Source organism: Theobroma cacao, chromosome 3, assembly GCF_053813885.1.
Source record: "Theobroma cacao isolate CCN51 chromosome 3, ASM5381388v1, whole genome shotgun sequence".
NCBI lineage: Eukaryota > Viridiplantae > Streptophyta > Magnoliopsida > Malvales > Malvaceae > Theobroma > Theobroma cacao.
Genome location: NC_142641.1, coordinates 7,395,515 through 7,407,514, shown reverse-complemented (window position 1 = coordinate 7,407,514; position 12,000 = coordinate 7,395,515).

The following is a 12,000-nucleotide window of genomic DNA, read 5'->3' as shown; positions in this document are numbered from 1 at the left end:
ACTAGTTTTACTTCCTATCTCCTATTTCTCTAATTTCATGCTCCCCTAGTTCTGCTTTCTTTCCTTTCCTAGGTTTTTGGTTCCTCTACCCTAACATTTTTTATTTTTTAAATATTATTCTCTGGTTCCTACTCCCTTGGTACCATATTACTCCCCCTTTTTGTCAGCATCAAATGAGGGGGATTTTACTCATCGAATGAAGTAGAGGGTGAGGATTCACTTTCATAGAAAAGGTTAAGAGGAAACAGAGAGGGTTCTTAGAGAGGAAATGACTTTTTAGGAGAGGATTCTAGAGAAGATTTGTTTGAAACATGAATTGGACTGTGAGGAGAAGAGGTTGAAACTGGTTTGGACTTCTTTACCAATCTGGAAAACTTTCTTATTTTGAGAAAGGCTGTCTTGGTTGCCATAGTCTTCCTTCCTTTGGTTGGTTGTTTTGCCTTAGTTGGTGGTGCTGTGGTGGCTTCTGGTTTCCCTATTTTTGCCTTTAGTTTGGGAGTTGAAGCGGGTTTCTTTCTTTTTCTTACATTTGCACCATCCTTCTAAGTTACTATTTTGACAGTGTCTTTTTCAGCTTGTTCCTCTTTGACCATTTGATGAAAAATGTCCATAATGGAAACTTCCTTTGAATTTGGAAAAGAGGTCTGCTGTTTCTCAGTTTCTACACCAGCTACTTCAGTCCCTTATTTTGAGTCATTTTTGCTTTGAGGTTCAAGGGAGGGTGATTTGGCTGGCTGATCAACTCCTTATGGGGAGTCTTCAGTTTGCAGAACAGGACTGGCAGACTTGTAGGTAGAGCCTTCTGCTTGAGTGCCAGAACTTGCGACTTCTCTGCTGGCTTTGATGAACCTTCAGCACCTTACTGTGTAGGTACAGTGCTAGATGTGGCAGAACTGTTTGTAGCCACAGGTTCAGATGCCATGTTTTCTTTCTCCTTCAACTTGTTTTCCAACTCAGTGATTTTATCTTCCATTTTTTGTAGCTTCACTTCTTGGTTAGTCACCTTACCATCAATCCTCATAAGCAAATTAAAAATCATCTCATTCGAAAATCTGGAAGAAGGTTCTTTAGGTTGAACATGTAAACTATGATATTTTCTTGGGCTAGTTTTGGAGGTTTTGATAAACTTTTATCCATCGAACACATACCCCATCTTAACTAAGCTGCCATAATAAATGGCTTGGTCTCTGGTTTTCACGAGGTCCATATCATACCTTTTAGCCCATATTCCTTTCTTCTGCACAAGGGATGTAATCACATTCCCATATGGCAGATTTACCTTATCAAGTCTACAGGCACTTCTCATTTTCTCAATCATAAATCTCCCCAGATTTAGAGACACTCCATTAAAAGCATGCTCCATCAACCAAAGATCTTGGAGGCTGATGTAGCTAAGACTTCAACTCCTCCTTTGAATATTTGCTGCAATGAAGTAATACAGTATCCTAATTTGTGGATTGATTATTAAACTTGAATAACTTTTAGAGGAGTATTTTTCTTTCCTTCTAGTGATGATCTCCCACAGTGAGGACGGATCATATTTTTCTGGAAGTTCAAATTCACCTATTTCACCCTCTATTTTCAACAGGTTTCCTAAATCTCCAACAATCACAATAAACTCTTTTCCATTCAAGTAGACATTCAGGCCATCTTCTACATAGTTATCAGAATCTACTAATTCCTTTTCTTTCAGAGTAATGCTAGAGTAAAATTCTTTAACCAGACTTGGACTATATGACCTATTCTTAAAGGTGCCATAACCCTTAAGTTTAAGTTCATCAAAGTACTCAGATAGACTGGTCTGGATTTCTACATTTTCCTTAAAACTTTTCCAATCAGTAAACTTTCCGTAGGAGATTGGTGCATTTCTATATTCTTGAATCTATACTCATGCAGCTTATTTCTAAATTTCGAAGAAGAAGAGGAACTGATACCTTTCTGGAGTGAGGGTTTTATATCTTTCTTCTTGTGTATTCTCTACTTGTTTTCTCTTAGTTTCTTAGTTATTTCCTTCACTGAGGCAAGCACAATTTTTCGTTTCTTCTTTTGACTTTCTATTCCAGTTTCTTCCTCCATTGGCCTTCTTTCTTTCTTTTTCTCTGATACATCTTTACTCTGAGATGTTTTATCCATTTTGGTTCTAGAAATTTTTGAAGATTTGAGTTGGTTTTAAAGGCAACTAAGAAGACTTAGGTTTTTGTTTTTAGAGCAACAGGTTACAGAGGAGAGGGAAGAAGAGGTTGGCAGCGGTTATTGCTCAGAAAACTTCTCATCTTCCTTTAAGAATCGCCTTACTTTTATTTCTTTATATTTTTAAATCTCCCTCTAAAATTTTGATTATTTACCTTTGGCAACTTTGCTTTATTCCTCTTTAGACCCGGTAAATCAAATTTTTATCACAATTTACTCCTATTTCATTAAACTCACTCAGTCTTATTATTTAAGGATGTCAGGCCACTCTTAGTTGATTAAGAATTCCTTAGTTGACTGAATGCATTATGTTTTCAATGTGAGAGTCAAATATTTTCTTATAATTCCTTATCATTAACGATCCCTAAATTTCTTTTAATCTCACAAAATCTATCTTCACTCAGTGGTTTGGTAAAAATGTTTGCTAATTGATGTAGAGTATTCACAAAGTCTATTTTAATGTCATTTTTCACTACATGGTCTCTAATAAAATGGTGTCTAATTTCAATGTGCTTAATCCTAGAATGTTGCACAAGATTTTTTGATATATTGATTGCACTTGTGTTATCACAGTATATTGGTACATTATGCATAATTATTCCATAGTCTTTTAATTGTTGCTTGATCGAAAGGATTTGTGCATAGCAACTACCTAATGAAACATATTCAGCCTCTGCTGTAGATAGTGCTACTGAGTTTTGCTTCTTGCTAGACCAAGACACAAGCATCCTTCCTAAAAATTGGCATGTTCCACTAGTGCTTTTCCTCTCAGTTCTGCTGCCAGCAAAATCAGCATCTGAATATCCAACTAGGTTAAGAGTTGAGTTTCTAGAGTACCATATTCCTAGTTCTTGAGTGTCTATGAGGTATCTAAAAATTCTCTTAACAGTTGTTAGGTGTGATTCCTTAGGCTATGACTGAAATCTAGCACATAAGCACACACAAAACTGAATATCTGATCTACTTGCTATTAAGTAAAAAAGAGAGCCGATCATACTTCTATAGAGCTTTTGATCTACATCTTTTCCTTTTTTATCTATGTCAAGTTTGGTAGATGTACTCATTGGTGTGGAAATTGATTACAGCTTCAGCACATCAAATTTCTTGAGCATATCACGAGTATATCTTTCTTGATTGATGAAGATTCCTTCCTCACTTTGCTTAATTTGAAGACCAAGGAAGTACTTCAACTCTCCCATCATGCTCATCTTAAATTCACCTTGCATTTCCTTTGCAAAGTTCTTGCATAAAGCTTCATTAGTTGCACCAAATAGAATATCATCCACATACATTTGCACAATAATTAAATCATTTAGATATCTCTTAATGAACAATGTAGTATCGATGTTGCCTCTATCATATCCTTTTTCAACTAGAAATTTTGAAAGCCTCTTATACCAAGTTCTAGGAGCTTGATTCAATCCAGACAATGCTTTGTGAAGCTTAAAGACATGATCAGATTTTTCAAAATCTTCAAAACCAGGTGGTTGTTTTACAAAAACTTCCTTTTGAATTTGTCCTTTTAAGAATGCACTTTTTACATCCATTTGGTACAACTTAAAATTCATGAAACATGCAAAAGCTAGCAACAACTTTATGGCTTCAATCCTAGCTACGGGAGCAAAGGTTTCATCATAATCTATTCCTTTTTCTTGGTTGTATCCTTTTGTTACCAGCCTAGCTTTGTTTCTAACTACATTTCCTTGCTCATCTACTTTATTTCTAAATACCCATTTAGTACCAACAATAGGATGATTTGAAGGTCTAGGTACCAATGACCATACATGATTCCTAGTGAATTGATTGAGGGCTTCTTGCATGGTCATTATCCAACTTTCCTCTTTTTCAGCTTCTTCAAAGTTTTTAGGTTCAATTTAAGATATAAAAGCTGAAAATTCACTAGTTTCTCTAGTTGCTTTCCTAGTTCTAACTCCTTGTCAAATGTCACCTATTATTTGGTCTTGTGGGTGATCTCTTACAAATCTCCAACTCCTTGGAAGATCATCATGCTGATTCTCTGCCCTTTGCAGATTTCCTAGAAATGGAGTTTCATTTTCTTTTCTAGATGAGCTTTCTTCATTATTTTTATTGTTCTCTAAGCTCATTTTCTCCATTTGTTTTTCTAGGATTTCTATATCATCATCATCATCATGAACTTCATTTTGTAATGCATTTGACTTATCAAAAACTATATGGACTAATTCTTCAACGGTTAGGGTCTTTTTGTTAAAAGCTCTATAAGCCTTTGAGTTTAATGCATATCCTAAAAATATTGCTTCAACACTCTTTGCATCAAACTTCCCTAAGGGCTATTTTCCATTTTTCAATACAAAGCATTTACAACCAAAACTCCTAAAGTGAGAAATATTTGGTTTCCTACCTTTTTAAAGTTCATATGGAGTCTTTGAAATCAAGGGTCTTATTGAGACTCTATTAAGGATATAAGCTGTTGTATTTACTGCCTCAGCCAAAAGATATTTAGGTAGGTTGTTCTCACATAACATAGTCATAGCTATTTCTTTTAATGTTATGTTTTTCCTCTCTACAACTCCATTTTGCTGGGGTGTTCTAGGTTTAGAAAAATTGTGATCCAACCCCAAACTCATCATTCTCAAATTCTCCTTCATGGTCACTCCTTATGCTAACTATGGCTAGTCCTTTTTTATTTTGTACTTTCTTACAATAACTTAAGAATGCTTGTAGAGCATCATTCTTATTAGCAAGGAAGTATACCCAAGTATATCTAGAATAGTCATCAACTATTACAAAGCCATAAGATTTACCTCCTAAGCTAGTTGTGCTTATTGGACCAAATAAATCAATGTGCAACAATTCAAGAAGTCTTGATGTTGACACTATTTTCTTAGTCTTAAAGGATGTTCTAACTTGTTTTCCTAGTTGGCAAGCATCACATATCTTATCTTTTTCAAATTTCAATTTTGGCAGTCCAGCAATAAGATTTTTCTTTATTAATTTAGACATAGTATGTATGCTCACATGTCCTAATCTCTTATGCCATAACTAGCTATCATTCTCAGCATTTGCAACAAGACATACTTCACTATTCACATCAAGGTCTTCAAGAAAAATTACATATATGTTCTTCAACCTTTTTCCTATAAATGAGATTTTATTTGCACTCATATCAATCGCTTCACACTTAGTTGAATCAAAACATACTTTAAATCCTTTATCACATAACTGACTAATACTTAGTAGATTATGCTTTAAGCCTTTAACTAGCAACACATGACTAATTTGAGTTTGGGAACTCTTACCAAACGTACCTATACCATGTATTCTGCCTTTTGAATCATCTCCAAAAGATACGGTTCCTCTCTTTCTCTAATACAACTGAGCAAACAGCATTTCATGTCCTGTCATGTGCCGTGAACAACCACTATCCAAGTACCAAGGCTATTTCTTCTTGAGTTGAGCTTTTGAACATGTCTCTTTTAAGTCCAGCTCAACCTACAAAACAGAATTTTAGTTTTTCTTTATAGGTACCCATACTTTGATGGGTCCTTGAGTGTTAGTTGCAGCAAAGGATCCCTTAGGAACCCAAATTTTCTTAATTTTTTATACTTTTCTTTTCTTAAAACAGTCATATGACAAGTGACCATGTTTACCACAATTATAACATCTAGGTAATGCTTTAGCTGAATATTTATTGTGGTATGCTTCTCTTTTTGATGATTCATTTTTTAAACATTTAAGAGTTGTGTTTTCATCAAGAGTTATTTGCAAGGCTTCAGACTTATTTTTCAGCTATTGTTTTAAAAACTCAAAGTCTGTTTTTGAGTGTTCTAACTCAGCTTGCAAAATATTTCTTTGCTCAAAAACAGAGGTGAGCTCTTGTTTGATTTGTTCCAAATCATTTTCAAGTAATGCAGCATTTTTCTTCAATGATTTGTATTTTGAAAAAAGTTTTTCAAATTCATTATAAAGGCATTCATATTCATCTTGTAAATCATCATAAGAATTAATGCATGGGAATGAGGATACCTCTGATTCATCCTCTTGTGCCATTAAACAGATGTTTGCTCTTTCCTCAGATTTTTCATCATTAGTTTTAGAGCTTGAAGTGTCATTATCCGACCATGTAGCAGCCACCATTGCTTTCTTGGATTTCTTAATTTTCTTTGGTGTTTCATCTTTCAGCAATGGACACTCGAACTTGAAGTGACTAGGTTTATTGCATTCGTAGCAAATCATTTCCTCTTTTTTGTTGGAGTCATTTTTGTTTCTTATTTTCCATGAAGCACCTTAGTCGTTCCTGAAACCTCTTCTAGTTAGCCTTCGATTTCTTCTGCTCATTAGTTTTCTGAATTTTCTTGCAACTAGAGCTAAATCTTCATCATCATCATCATCATAGGAAAGCTCTTCCAACTCTTCTTTAAGAATGCTGGCTTTAAGGGCAATGCTCTTTTTCTTTTCCTTTGCTTCCCTTCGGTTTTCTTCTTCTTATTCTTCCTTGAGCTCCAGCTCATGAGTGAGACGAGAACCACATATCTCATCGAGAGTGATGATGTTCAGATCTTTAGTCTCTCTAATGGCAGTCACTTTTGGTTTCCAGGATTTTGGTAGGCATCTAAGCAGTCTCTTAACTAATTCATGTTCAGGGATAGGCTTGCCTAGCTGACTTAATTTATTTGTAATGTTTATAAACCTATCAAACATGCTGGTGATGTCTTCACCATTCCGCATTTTGAACATTTCATAACTATGTGTTAAGAGAGCAATTTTGGACTCCTTTACTTGAGAAGTCCCTTCATGGATTATTCTAAGTTTTTCCCACACTTGTTTAGCTGTTGTACAGCTTGAGACTTTGTTAAATTCAGTGGGGGTCAAAGCACAATGTAATGTGTTGATGGCCTTAAAGTTTATTTGAACTTTCTTAGTTTCAGCCTCAGTCCATTAAGACCTTGGCTTGGGCATCAACTCATTTGTAACTACATTCACGGTTGAGGGCATAAAGGGTCCATCAGTTATGACATCCCACATTTCATAATCTATAGCCCTAATATAAATGGACATTCTAATGCTTCAATAAGGGTAATTACAACCATCAAACAAAGGTGGTCTGTTTGTTGATTGTCCCTCGCAACTATGATTTTTTGTTGAGCCATTTGGATCCTCCCAAAGGATGTTAAGCCTTAAAAATAGGGAACTTGCTCTGATACAAATTGTTGGTCCCATTAATATGTGCTAAAGGGGGGGTGAATAGCATAATTTGGCTCTTGACAAGATGCGGAACTAATTTCTAGAACTTAAGAAAGTAAAAACAGAGTATAAGGTGCACAGCAATTTAGAGTGGTTCGGTCCAAGACCTACATCCATTACCTTGATTATCCAATCAAGGACTTTCCCAACGATTTACTAAGAATCTAGTGAAATTCACAAGCTTTCACCAAGCTTTTACAATGGCTTTTTACAGGCTCAGCCAAAACCTTTACACTAGTTTTTCACGAGCTCAACTAAAACCTAAAGTGGTTTTCCAAGGATCAACCACAACCTATAACATTCAAGCTTTCCTAAGCTTGAACAACCCCTTAGAATGACTCCCTCACTCTAAGTATATAAGAAGAGAAGTTAAAGAAAGTACCTATGATCACAAGTTGATCTGATTAGTACAAGATTGAGTGCTAAACACAATGACAAAGAGTAGGCATTTAAGTGTAGACAAGTGTAGTGAAGCTTTTTTTGTTTTTCTTCTTTCTAAAACTGAAATATCATTCAAGGCTTCAACAAACTTGTTTCTCATTGTTGGAATACCCTTTTATACTTGGAGATGCAACTCTTATGGTAGTTTGGCAATTTATATCCGTTGAAAACAATTGAGGATGAGTTCTAGCCGTTAATCTGTCTTGTAGTGCTCTGGTTCAAATTACAAACAAAGAGCTCTTAGTCGACTAACTTGGTTGACTAAGTTGATTCTGTTTCTGGTTTACAGATTTTGATAGAGAGCACTTAGTCGACTGACTTGGTTGACTAAGTTGGTTCTGTTTCTCAAACTCTTCAGCCCACCATTGCTCCAATTTGAATTTTTGGTCAACCAGTGTTCTTCCTTATTTAACCAATAAGCTTCCTCCTTGTTATTCAATTACATCCTGTTGATTTTATCCCTCTTTTTCTTTCAAAAATACTCTTTCAAGATTTAAGAAATTAATTTCATATATTAATTTCCTGCACACTCAAATAAAAGAATTAGACACAAATAAATGGAAATGTTTTATGTCACGACCCGGAATTCCCATCGAGGTCGTGACAACAGCCGCAATGTCTCAATTGACATTCATTTTTCGGAATGCCAACCGAAATCTCGCAAGGCTTTCACATCAATTTTACTTCTCCCTTGTGAGCAACAGTTATTAAATACCATGTTTTAAAGAAATATAAACTAATTTCAAATAGAAAATAATCAAAAAGTAATTTCTACTACACAGGGATATTTTGATCATTTTACCCAAAATTTTCAATCCCTGGTAAAAATATGATATACGAGTAATAAGCATCTATTTCATGTCTAAAAATAAGTTTCGTTGTCTAATTCATTAATTTAAAGTGAAATTATAGCTATTCAAATTAAATAAAAATATTAAATAAAGTATTTTATTTTCTTTTAAAATAATATTTATTGAACTCTGCGTAAATAATTTTTGTAGCGTAAAAGAAAAATAAATTCATATATATAATAGCACACTAAACCAGGTATACACAAATATTCTACAATGACATGTGGGCCCCCAAAATAACAAAATAAATAAGACTATAGACCTGCGATTTCTAAGGGTGCAAATCCAAAAGCAAACCTTCGACATAATCAGCGGTCTACATACTGCCCTAAGCCTGAAATGGGTGAAAAGAATGGGTGAGTTTTTATAAACCCAGTGAGTAAGCAAATTTCATCTAAAACATCTAAAGCAGAGTAAATGGAGACAATTTAAAATATCTCATGATAATATGATTCATAGCATAAAATCTCATTTCATTTCATATAAATCAATTTCATTTCATAAAAATCAATTGTAAAACCCGACCCTATAAACACATGTCATGACATACATGCACTGAGTAGCATGTTATTACATTAGGAAAGTTCCTAAGAATAGATGAAACCCAGTATTATACCTAACGGTACACTTGAGTTGATTTAACCTCGAGCTAGTTCAAATAAGAATCGTAGGATGAAATTTAATATTTTACAGTCCAGGAATGACTAAAAATGATTGTTTGAAGTTCGATGGTTCATTTGGAAAAAAATTAAAAATTTTGATGTTCAGGGGCAAAATCGTCATTTTGCCACCTAAGATAATAATTTGATCATGGAGTGAAATTTTTGATCAAGATTAACTATTTGGAGTATAATTTAATGATAGGAAGCGAAAAAGTTTAATTCTGCTGATTTATGGAGTGCAGGGGCAAAATCGTAATTTTGCCACCCGCTGATAAAATTTGAGATTTTGTGAGAATTTAGATCAAATTTGACAAATTGGAGGATGGTATGAGTATAAGGGATGAAAAATATGTCTATGGGCAATTTTTCAGTTTTTGGGGCAAAAATGTAATTTTTCACTTTTACGAGGGTAAAAGTGTAAATTTTAAAAATTACTCCACCAAGACTTTGGATAAGTCTGAGAATTTTATCTAAGCTATGGATATGTGGGACAAGTGTATGGTGAAAATTTGAAAACAAATGGATGAAATTTTAAAAACGGGCCAATGGGAAAGTGACACATGACACTTTTTAATGATTTAATATTATTTTAATGAAAAGTCAGCCAATTTAAGCCCCATATTAAGTGATAGCCGGCCATAAGGAGAGAACAAGAGAGAAAATAGAGAGGAAAGGAAGAAAAGAGAAAAACCAAAGGAAAAGTAGAAAATTCAAAGGGAAAATCGCGTTTTTCAACCGTTTACGCGTCTAATGGTAAGATTTTTCGACTTTAGCTTGATTTCTACCTTTCTTATGCCTTTGTTTCCATTTAGCATGCTTGAGGAGAGAGATCAAAAAGTGATATCAAGGGCTGGACGAAATTCAACGGGGAGGAATTTGAAATTTTTATGTTTTGATTTTTAGTTAAATTGATAATTTTAGTTAGTTAAATGTGTATAGAAATCAAATTGGGTAAGAAAGCATGAAATTTTCACAATACCCACCCTTGGATGAATGTTCAATGATGTACAATGATGATGAACTGATTTTTATTCTAAGAGAAATAAAGAGAAAATGATGAAAAATGGTTAAATGTGATAGAAAAACAAAGTGAAAAATTAACCGAGTAAATGTCCCATTTTTGACCGAATTTTTCAAGGAGGAAAGTGAGCTGATTTTGGTGATTTTAGTGAGTTATTGGCTGATATTTAATGGTTAGAAATGTTGGAGAGAAAATGGGACAATTTAGAGCTAAAATGGAGCGCGTTAGCAATTTATCAGGTAAAGTGCCAAAAATAGGTTAATACCGCGTTTAAGCCGTTTTAGGCTATTGCATTTCATACCATGCATTAGTATAGGATTTAAGTCAATTATATAGTGATTTAGCATCAATGTGGTGAATCGTGAAATTTTTGCAATGTGTCAAGGAGGAGAGCCTTTCGGTAAAGGCAAGGAAGTCGCACCCAACGAATAGTGATCGGGGCACCTAGGAAGCATTTAGTTTGTACAAACAGTGAGTAAACCTATTATTATTGTAAATTATCTAGAGTTTTATTTTTAAATGCTCTTCATGGATTTTATGAAACGAAAATGAGATTAAAATGAGATTTTTGATGTTTTAGAAATAAATGTGACAAATAAAAATATATTGTGTTGATTATGAAATTGAGTAGAGGCTGCCAATTATTTTGAAATATATATTTTCCTATGAATGGCTTATGATATATGAGTATATGTGGTTATATGTTATAATTGCTTTGAGAATTTATGTAAGTTGTCTTTTACTATACAGGCTGGGCAAATAAATAAAAGCCACGTTATACTGTCGAAATTTTATTAAAATTGGTGGGTTTAGTCACTGTAGTGACGGGTTTCCGTGGGTTGCCTATTAGAGGGGCACGATAAACTCGATTATATAGTTACTCCGATAGTAGAGGCGATGAGGGTAACTCCCGGGGTAGTGTTAGAGTTCACTTCACGTCAAACACCCACGTGAATGTGTAACTTGGCCAACGCCAAGGAACGACTTGTTTTAAAAATAAAAATGTGTTTCACATGTAAATATCTTAACAACCTTGGCGAACTCGGTTAGATGCCTCGGCTAAGGTATCCCCGAGGACTAGTTTTGGCTTGAGCCCTGTTTTTAATAAAAGTTATAAGCCTTAACAACTGTTTTGGTAAATTACAAATATTTTATGGTTTAAGAAATAAATTGAAAACCTTATGAAATGGTTTATAATTTGTTGTATAAACTTGCCTCCATGTTACTCGCCTTTAGATATTTATGATAATGTCTGTTTACTCATAGGGATTGCAAAATCTCACCCACCTCCTTTCCAAATATTTCAGGCCTGTGGTAGCTTGTAGATACCGATTTTGTCGAGGATTCCAGTTGACCCCTCTATCTCACAGACAATAGGTTACTATCACCAACACTTGGTGTATTTAGGGGCCACTTGTCATTGTAATTATTATTGTACATTATAACTTTGTAAATTATTGTATGCATGAATTTATTTTACTTCTAAGTTACAAAAGATTACTTACACGTGTTTCTATAAATATTGCTTTAAATAAAAATGCTATATTTTTGTCTTTGATTTACTTGAGCCGAAAACGACTGAAAATTGTTTAAAACTGATATGTAAGCCTTG